Here is a 9,206-nt window from a genome sequence, read left to right as displayed (position 1 = left end):
GCCACACCCTGCCCACAAGGGTGGGGGGCGCGCCCTACCCCCTGGGCGCGCCCCCTACCTCGTTTGCCCCCTGGTGGCCCTCCGGTGGCCCTCCGGCAGCCATCTTCTGCTATATGGAGTCTTTCGATGGGAAAAAATCATAAGCCATCTTCTCGGACGAAACTCCGCCGCCACGAGGTGGAACCTTGGCGGAACCAATATAGGGCTCTGGCGGAGCTGTTCTGCCGGGAAACTTCCCTCCCGGAGGGGGAAATCATCGCATCGTCATGACCAATGCTCCTCTCATCGGGGGAGGGCAATCTCCATCAACATCTTCATCAGCACCATCTCATCTCAAAACCCTAGTTCATCTCTTGTATCCAATTCTTGTCTCCAAGTTCGGGATTGGTGCTAGTAGGTTGCTAGTAGTGTTAATTACTTCTTGTAGTTCATGCTAGTTGGTTTAATTGGTGGAAGATCATATGTTCAGATCCTATATGCATATTAATACCCCTCTGATTATGAACATGTTTATGCTTTGTGAGTAGTTACTTTTGTTCCCGAGGACATGGGAGAAGTCTTGCTATTAGTAGTCATGTGAATTTGGTATTCGTTCGATATTTTGATGAGATGTATGTTGTCTCTCCTCTAGTGGTTTTATGTGAACGTTGACTACATGCCACTTCACCATTATTTGGGCCTAGAGGAAGGCATTGGGAAGTAATAAGTAGATGATGGGTTGCTAGAGTGACAGAAGCTTAAACCCTACTTTATGCGTTGCTTCGTAAGGGGCTGATTTGGATCCATATGTTTCATGCTATGGTCAGGTTTACCTTAATACTTTTGTTGTAGTTGCGGATGCTTGCAATAGAGGTTAATCATAAGTGGGATGCTTGTCCAAGTAAGGACAGCACCCAAGCACCGGTCCACCCACATACCAAATTATCAAAGTACCGAACGCAAATCATATGAACTAGATGAAAACTAGCTTGACGATATTCCCATGTGTCCTCGGGAGCGCTTTACATCATATAAGAGTTTGTCCAGGCTTGTCATTTGCTACAAAAAGGATTGGGCCAGCTTGCTGCACTTTATTTACTTTTGTTACTTGTTGCTCGTTACAAATTATCTTATCACAAAACTATATGTTACCACTTATTTCAGTACTTGTAGAGAATACCTTGTTGTAAACCGCTTATCATTTCCTTCTGGTCCTCATTGGGTTCGACACTCTTACTTATAGAAAGGACTACGATAGATCCCCTATACTTGTGGGTCATCAGGTGGCGGCCCCCAAATTTCGATCCGGAATCCCCACGCAGCTCACCTCTTGGAAAAAGAAGGGCATGTCCTAGGGTTCTTCGGTAGAGCTGACCGGACTCCAGACCTGCATCCAGAACATGACGAGCAGAAAAATCAAGCTTGTCAATGTGGTCCAGGTTATGATCTTCCGCCGGATCCTTCCGTGCCAAAGACGGGCATTCAATTTGTGGGAGTTTGACTCGGCCAAGCACCAGACGCTGCAAGAGCTCTATGACACGACGCCCGAGGACGTCTGGAGGGTGCTATTCAAGAGCGCCGAGATACCTCCCTCCCTCACCGAGGACCGCGGACTCAACGCAAAGCGCCGCGCCAATCCGGTAGGTTTTGATATCTCTCAGCGTATTTATTTGCCCCGGTTTAGTTGTGTGCAGGATCTGAACTTCCATGTCATTAACAGGACTGGATAGAGATGGCGGAGCAGCTTGATAGCCCAGCCCCGCTGCCCGAAGATCCTGCAGATCCTCTTCTGACGAAGATGCTGACTCCGGCACCCTACGAGGTGCCGGAAAAGAAGACCAAGAAGAAGGCCGCGGGGACCCGAAAGGGTCTCCGGCGCAAGGTTGTATCGGAGTCATCGGACGATGACTCCGATGCGCACTCCTCCCATGGAAACAAGGAGGAGGAGAAAAGTTCTCCCCCCCCCAGCCAGGGGAGACAAGCAAAGGAAGGCCGACCCATCCGGGGAGGCCGAAGGGTCCAAGAAGGGAAGGACCCTCCCTCCGGACTGCGCCACAACGGTCACCGACTGCGGCGACGAGTGGTTTCCCAGGGTCAAGCCCCTGGCGAAATCGTAAGTGTCCGGACACCGTAGTACTTCATGGTATGTTTTATTGTACTGCCTGCCCTCATGCCGAACATGATTATGCACTCTGTCCTGAGCTCATCTCGACGTACCTGTGTCGAGCGGCTCTTTGGACTTGTCGGATATGAACAACGGTTCTCTTCCGACTGCTTCCACCCCTCGCCCTACGGACAACGCCGAGGTGTTGTCTCAAAAGGCACCGAGCCAAGGGGAGGTGGTCCTGGGGGCGCCTGACGGCTACTTCCCGGACCCTGGGTACCAAGGGAGCGAGGCTCCTACGGGCTTCGAGTTCGGGCCCCAGCCGGACACTGCGCCGGAACCTTCGATGGTTCCGGACTCCGGCAGGCAGTCCCCCATCAAGGGGGGCTAACCAGAGGCACCGGACAACCTGCTGGAAGCACTTCACAGCGCTTCCATCGAAGAAGAGCACCGCACTATCATGAGTGCGGTGGTCGAGAAGGTTCAGTCCGCCAAAAACGGACTGACCGAAGCTTGCGCCAGCCTCTTAACAGGCTTTGTGGTAAGCAATCAAAATATAAGAAAATATTACCGCATAGATAGTATCCCCTAATGCTCTGTTCGGCGTTCGCGAAGAAAAACCGAATAGAGGATCAAATGATAACTCAGGAGTCTAATTAGAGTATGTCTATGTGTATGTGCAGGCTTCACTGCTGGCCACTGCCGCACGTACTGCAGAGGTCTCTGCGCTGAAGCAGGCCCTGAAGTGGTCCGAGGACGAGCTCGGCCTTGCCAAGAGGCAGCTCGAAGAGAGCAAAGGTAAAATATACCCCTGTCTATATAGTTAAAAAGAAGTTCAGGTGTGAAGTAATAGGATCGTCATGAATTTATCAGGGGCCACGACCGAGGTGGAGACCCTGAGGAAGGCGTTGTCCGAAGCCGAAGACAAAGCGGCCAAAGAACGCATTGAATGGGAGAAACAAGAAGCCCGAGTAGGCGAGGTGCAGCAAGAGGTCGAGGCTCTTGCCAAAAAGCACGAGTCCTTGGAGCTTGACTCCAAGACGCGAGAGTCCGAGCTCGCGCAGGCGCTTGAAAGCGTCCGGAGCGCCCAGGCCGAAGCCCACAAGGCCCTTCAGGAGATTGACACAGCGAAGAAGATTGCAGCGGGTAAGGCATTCAATATGCAAAGCAAGCATGTGAAGGAGACTTTCCTTTTTCTTACCCGAGTTCGGAGCTCTCCAGGAGCGTTTGCAGATCTTCACCGCAGTGTACTAGATGCCGCGGAGTTTTACTGGGCTGAGAAGGGGAGATCAACGAAGAAGTTGTTCTGGTCTCAGTAAACTGGGACCGAACACCCCGTGCCCTTGAGCGACCAGCTGAAGCAGTTGGTCGAGCTTCACAAGGCGGACGAACAGGCCATGAGGGGCCTTATAGTCCAGATGTGGCCTGGCGAGCCCCTGTCCGGCAGCTAGTGGATGCCTTCCCATGGCTTGAAGTCATCAAGCGGTCCGTCTGCATCGAGGGTGCACGCAGGGCTTTTGCCTGGGCGAAGGTGCACTGGGCGAAGCTGGACGCCGTGAAGCTGGTGAAGGAGGGGCCGCCGGAGGGCAAGGAGCATCGCTGCCCCGAAAATTATTATGAGAGTGTCCTGAAGGGTTCCCGCTTAGTGGCAGATGAGTGTGCCAAGAATGTAATTTTTGAATGAACATGCCCATGTGATCCTGTAATATTAAACGAGTTCGTTTGCACCATGCGACGCTTTCTTAATTTAAAATATTACCTTATGTGCGGCCGTTTATAAAATCTGAGAGTTGGCCAGTCGTCGGCTTCTACCCCCATGTAACTAGTACTGGGGTGTTCAAGATAAATCTGAACACTCTTTATCCCAATTTTGGGTCCTTCAAGGGAGGTGTTCAGCGCTACGAACCAGGCAATCGGACTATAATGCTTTATCACTCTCACTTAGCCATAGAAGTCTATGATTTTAAATTTTTGGCGAAGCCCCTGGTATTCGGAGGGCTGAATTTGGGGCGCTATACACGCTTAAGCCGGACATGGCTGACTCCTCGCCCGAAGCGGAAAAAGTCTTTAAGGACTTGAGACCTCTTGAATAGCGACCAGTCTCTTGCCTTATCATGATAGTCAGTTTTTGGCTTTCTCTACTTAGGTGCTCGTCCGGAAGAACCGGGACACAATCGCAGTAGTTCTCCCACCGCAACCTTAGCTGATATAGCGGAACGTAAGGTACCAAAGCATAGGAGCCGGACGACCCAACATTTGACCAAAGACATGATTCGGAGCTGATGCATACAATGCTATAAGTTCGGGGTGCCGCAGTGTCGAAAGTGTTCGCACTTCTTGCGCCGTATTGTGGGGTAAACGAGAGCCCCTAGCGTACTGACCGTACCTGAACTTGCGGGTGCGGATTGTCGTAAATGGACATATAAGAGAAAGAGAAAGACTTAAATAATGCAATGACAGATTAATGATACGCATTGTTATTTGAATAATACGTCGAAGCGTACTGGTACTAGCAGTGCAATAAGCATAAAGTAGGACAATTCGAAATGTCCTATCCCAGGGCAAGCTACGCATAAATAGTGAAAAGCGGGTATATCAAGTATTACTAGAGACCACCTGGCGGTTCCCGTGTTCATCTTAGCTTCTTGCCGCCTTGGTTGCTACTTCCGGAATGTGTCTGGCAATCGTACTGCCGGAAAGGGCTTCCAAAGAGTTAGGCCCTAAAAGATAAAAGGAATGTCAAAGGTATAGAAACCCTAGTGTGGTTAAGCCACAATGCGGGGCGTGTCCTGATTGTGCCCCCGCCTATGTCCATGGTATTTTCAATGCCTAGTTATGTACGTGCGGCACGGATTTCGTCGCTTCACTGGGACTGGGACGGGGGCCGGATTGCTAGGCGAGCTCTGATCATGCCAGGCGATCTTGTTGCAGCTTGTTCCGGACTCGCTTGAAGGTGTCCGGGGGCTGTGACCCCGAATGAGTGGTCTGCGTGAATAGGCTGCTTTGTGCCTCTGCTGCAAGGGCCGCAGTGTGCTCTTCCATATGGAGCTAGCGTTCTGTGTTTCCATTTACTGTTATGACCCTGCGAGGTCCTGGCATCTTGAGCTTGAGGTACGCGTAATGCAGCACTGCATTGAATTTTGCAAATGATGTCCGTCCGAGCAGTGCATGATAGCCACTGCGAAATGGGACGATGTCGAAGATTAATTCTTCGCTTCGGAAGTTATCCGGTGATCCAAAGACCACTTCTAGTGTGATTGAGCCTTTGCAATGGGCCTCTACACCTGGGATGACGCCTTTAAAGGTGGTTTTGCTGGATTTGATCCTCGAGGGATCGTACCCATTTTTCGCACTGTATCCTGATAAAGCAGGTTCAGGCTGCTGCCGCCATCCATAAGGACTCGAGTGAGGTGAAATCCGTCAATGATGGGGTCTAGGACCAGTGCGGCGGATCCGCCGTGACGGATGCTAGTGGGGTGGTCCCTGCGATCGAAGGTGATCGGACACGCAGACCATGGGTTGAACTTTGGGGCGACGGGCTCCATCGCATAGACGTCCCTTAGTGCACGCTTCCGCTCCCTCTTGGGAATGTGGGTTGTGTATATCATGTTCACCGTTTTCACTTCAGGAGGAAACCCCTTCTGTCCTCCTGAGTTCAGCGGCCGGGGCTCCTCCTCGTCATCGCTATGCAGCCCATTGTCCTTGTTCACGGCATTTAACTTGCCCGCCTGCTTTAACACCCAGCATTCTTTGTTGGTGTGATTGGCTGGCTTGTCGGGGGTGCTGTGGATTTGACACGAGTGATCCAGTATGCGATCCAGACTGGATGGAGCCGGAGTATTTCTTTTAAATGGCTTTTTCCGCTGACCGGATCTTGAGCCTCTGAATCCGGCATTGACTGCCATATCTTCGGTGTTATCGCCGTTATTGCGGCGCTTTGGTCTATTACGATGCTGCCTACCGCTAACATCTTTGGTATCCGATGTATCCGGATTCCTCGATGTGTTGTTGTTGCAAGCCAGCCAGCTGTCCTCGCCCGCGCAAAAGCGGGTCATGAGTGTCGTGAGGGCTGCCATAGACTTTGGCTTCTCCTGGCCGAGGTGGCGGGCGAGCCACTCGTCGCAGATGTTATGCTTGAATGCCGCTAGGGCCTCTGCATCCGGACAGTCTACGATTTGATTTTTCTTAGTTAGGAACCGTGTCCAGAATTGTCTGGCCGATTCCCCTGGCTATTGGGTTATGTGGCTCAAGTCATCAGCATCCGGTGGCCGCACATAAGTGCCCTGGAAGTTGTCAAGAAATGCGTCTTCCAGATCCTCCCAACTGCCGACGGAATCTGCTGGCAAGCTATTCAGCCAATGTCGAGCTGGTCCTTTGAGTTTTAGTGGGAGGTACTTGATGGCATGTAGATCATCGCCGCGAGCCATGTGGATGTGAAGGAGGAAATCCTCAATCCATACAGCGGGATTTGTTGTGCCATCGTATGATTCGATATTTACGGGTTTGAAACCCTCCGGGAATTCATGATTCATAACTTCATCAGTGAAGCATAGGGGGTGTGCGGCGCCTCTGTGTCGGGCCATATCCCGACGTAGTTCGTATGAGTCTTGTCTATTGTATTAGGCCCGGCCGGATTTACTCTTGGTGTATCCGGCGCGACGATCATCGTCCCGTGTGGGCGTGCTGCCCGTGTCCCGTATATTGACCTTGCGATTTTTGCCTTACTATCCAAGATGTCTCGCAGGTCCTCTGTGTTGCCCCGGGCCTTAGTATTTTTGACTGAGTTGCGACGGGGTGCGGTCTGAACTGTAGGCTGAAACGCCTCTCTGGTTCGGCCACGTAGTGGCTGGTCAGCCGCATCGTACACTGGTGAATGAGGTTTCAATGCTTCCTGAGGGAGTCCTGGATTAGGGGGTGTTCGGGTAGCCGGACTATACCTTCAGCCGGACTCCTAGACTATGAAGATACAAGATTGAAGACTTCGTCCCGTGTCCGGATGGGACTTTCCTTGGCGTGGAAGGCAAGATAGGCGATGCGGATATTCAAGATCTCCTACCATTGTAACCGACTCTGTGTAACCCTAACCCTATCCGGTGTCTATATAAACCGGAGGGTTGTAGTCCGTAGGCAATCAACTCCATAAACAACAATCATACCATATGCTAGCTTCTAGGGTTTAGCCTCCTTGATCTCGTGGTAGATCTACTCTTGTACTACCCATATCATCAATATTAATCAAGCAGGAGTAGGGTATTACCTCCATCGAGAGGGCCCGAACTAGGGTAAAACAAAGTGTCCCCTGTCTCCTGTTACCATCCGGCCTAGACGCACAGTTCGGGACCCCCTACCCGAGATCCGCCGGTTTTGACACCAACATTGGTGCTTTCATTGAGAGTTCCTCTATGTCGTCGCCTTTAGGCCCGATGGCTCCTTTGATCATCGACAATGATGCGGTCCAGGGTGAGACTTTTCTCCCCGGACAGATCTTCGTCTTCGGCGGCTTCGCTCTGTGGTCCAATTCGCTCGGCCACCTGGAGCAGATCGAAAGCTACGCCTCTGTCCATCAAGTCAGGTTTGGAAGCTTAAACTATACGGCCGACATCCGCGGAGACTTGATCTTCGACGGATTCGAGCCACAGCCAAGCGTGCCGCACTGTCTCGATGGGCATGATATAGCTCTACCGCCGAACAGCGCCTTGGAGGCTGCGCACGCATCGGTTCCGACCATTGATTCGGAGCCTACTGCACCGATCGAGGATCAGCGGTTGGATGCTGCCTCAGGGGCTGCGATCTCAGAGGCGATTGAGCCGAACCCCAGCCCCGCACTCCGCGTGCCCATGACTCCGAGGAACCGGATTCCTCTCCGAGCTCCGAACCCCCCGCGCCCCTGCCGATCGAATCCGATTGGGCGCCGATCATGGAGTTCATCGCCGCGGACATCTTTCAGCACTCGCCCTTCGGTGACATCCTGAATTCTCTAAAGTCTCTCTCTTTATTAGGAGAGCCCTGGCCGGATTACGGTCAGCAAGGTTGGGATACGGACGACGAAGAAATTCAAAACCCACCCACCACCCACTTCGTAGCCACTGTCGACGATTTAACCGACACGCTGAACTTCGACTCCGAAGACATCGACGGCATGGACGATGATGTAGGAGACGAACAGGAACCAGCACATGTAGGGCGCTGGAAGGCCACCTCGTCATATGACATATATATGGTGGATACTCCAAAAGATGGAGACGGCGATGGAACAGTGGGGGATGACGCCCCCAAGAAACAGCCAAAGCGCCGGCGTCAGCGGCGCCGCTCTAAATCCCGCCAAAGTAAAAACGGTGATTCCGGCACGGGAGATATTACTACCCCGGATAGCGCCGAAGAACACCCACCTCAGCAGAATTCGGCACAGGAAGATGGAGAAGCCAGCCCTCATGAGAGAGCGGCAGACCGAGAGGTCGAGGATGATAACTATACGCCTCCCTCGGAAGACGAGGCAAGCCTCGATGACGACGAATTCGTCATACCATCAGACCCCGCCGAACAGGAGCGTTTTAAATGCAGGCTTTTAGCCACGGCAAGCAGCCTCAAGAAAAAGCAGCAACAGCTTAGAGCTGCCCAAGAATTGCTAGCTGACAGATGGATTGAAGACCTTGCGGCCAAAGAGTATGAACTCGAACGCCCCTCCAAGAGTTACCCGAAGCGCAGGTCGCTACCCCAATCAGAAGAGGAAGCACCTACATCACCAGCGCATGACATGGCAGACCGGCCACCTCGCGGCCGCGACAGAGAGGCCTGTCGGCCCTCCACCCAAGCCATGCCCCAACGCCGCTCAAATAAGGCACGGGAAAATGTGCCCGACCTGCGAGACATACTAGAGGATAAGGCAAGAAAAACAAGATCGATCTACGGATCGCGCAGGCGCCCTACGGCACGTGACAATGATCTTCACTCCGGATACAACAAATCCGGCCGGGCCGAACACAACAGACATAGCTCTTCCGAGCTACGTCGTGATATAGCCCAGTACAGAGGCGCCGCACACCCGTTATGCTTCACGAATGAAGTAATGGATCATAAAATCCCAGAGGGTTTCAAACCCGTAAACATCGAATCATATGATGGC

Source organism: Triticum urartu, chromosome 5 (assembly GCF_003073215.2).
Source record: "Triticum urartu cultivar G1812 chromosome 5, Tu2.1, whole genome shotgun sequence".
Lineage (NCBI taxonomy): Eukaryota > Viridiplantae > Streptophyta > Magnoliopsida > Poales > Poaceae > Triticum > Triticum urartu.
Note: the sequence above shows the minus strand (reverse complement) of the source record.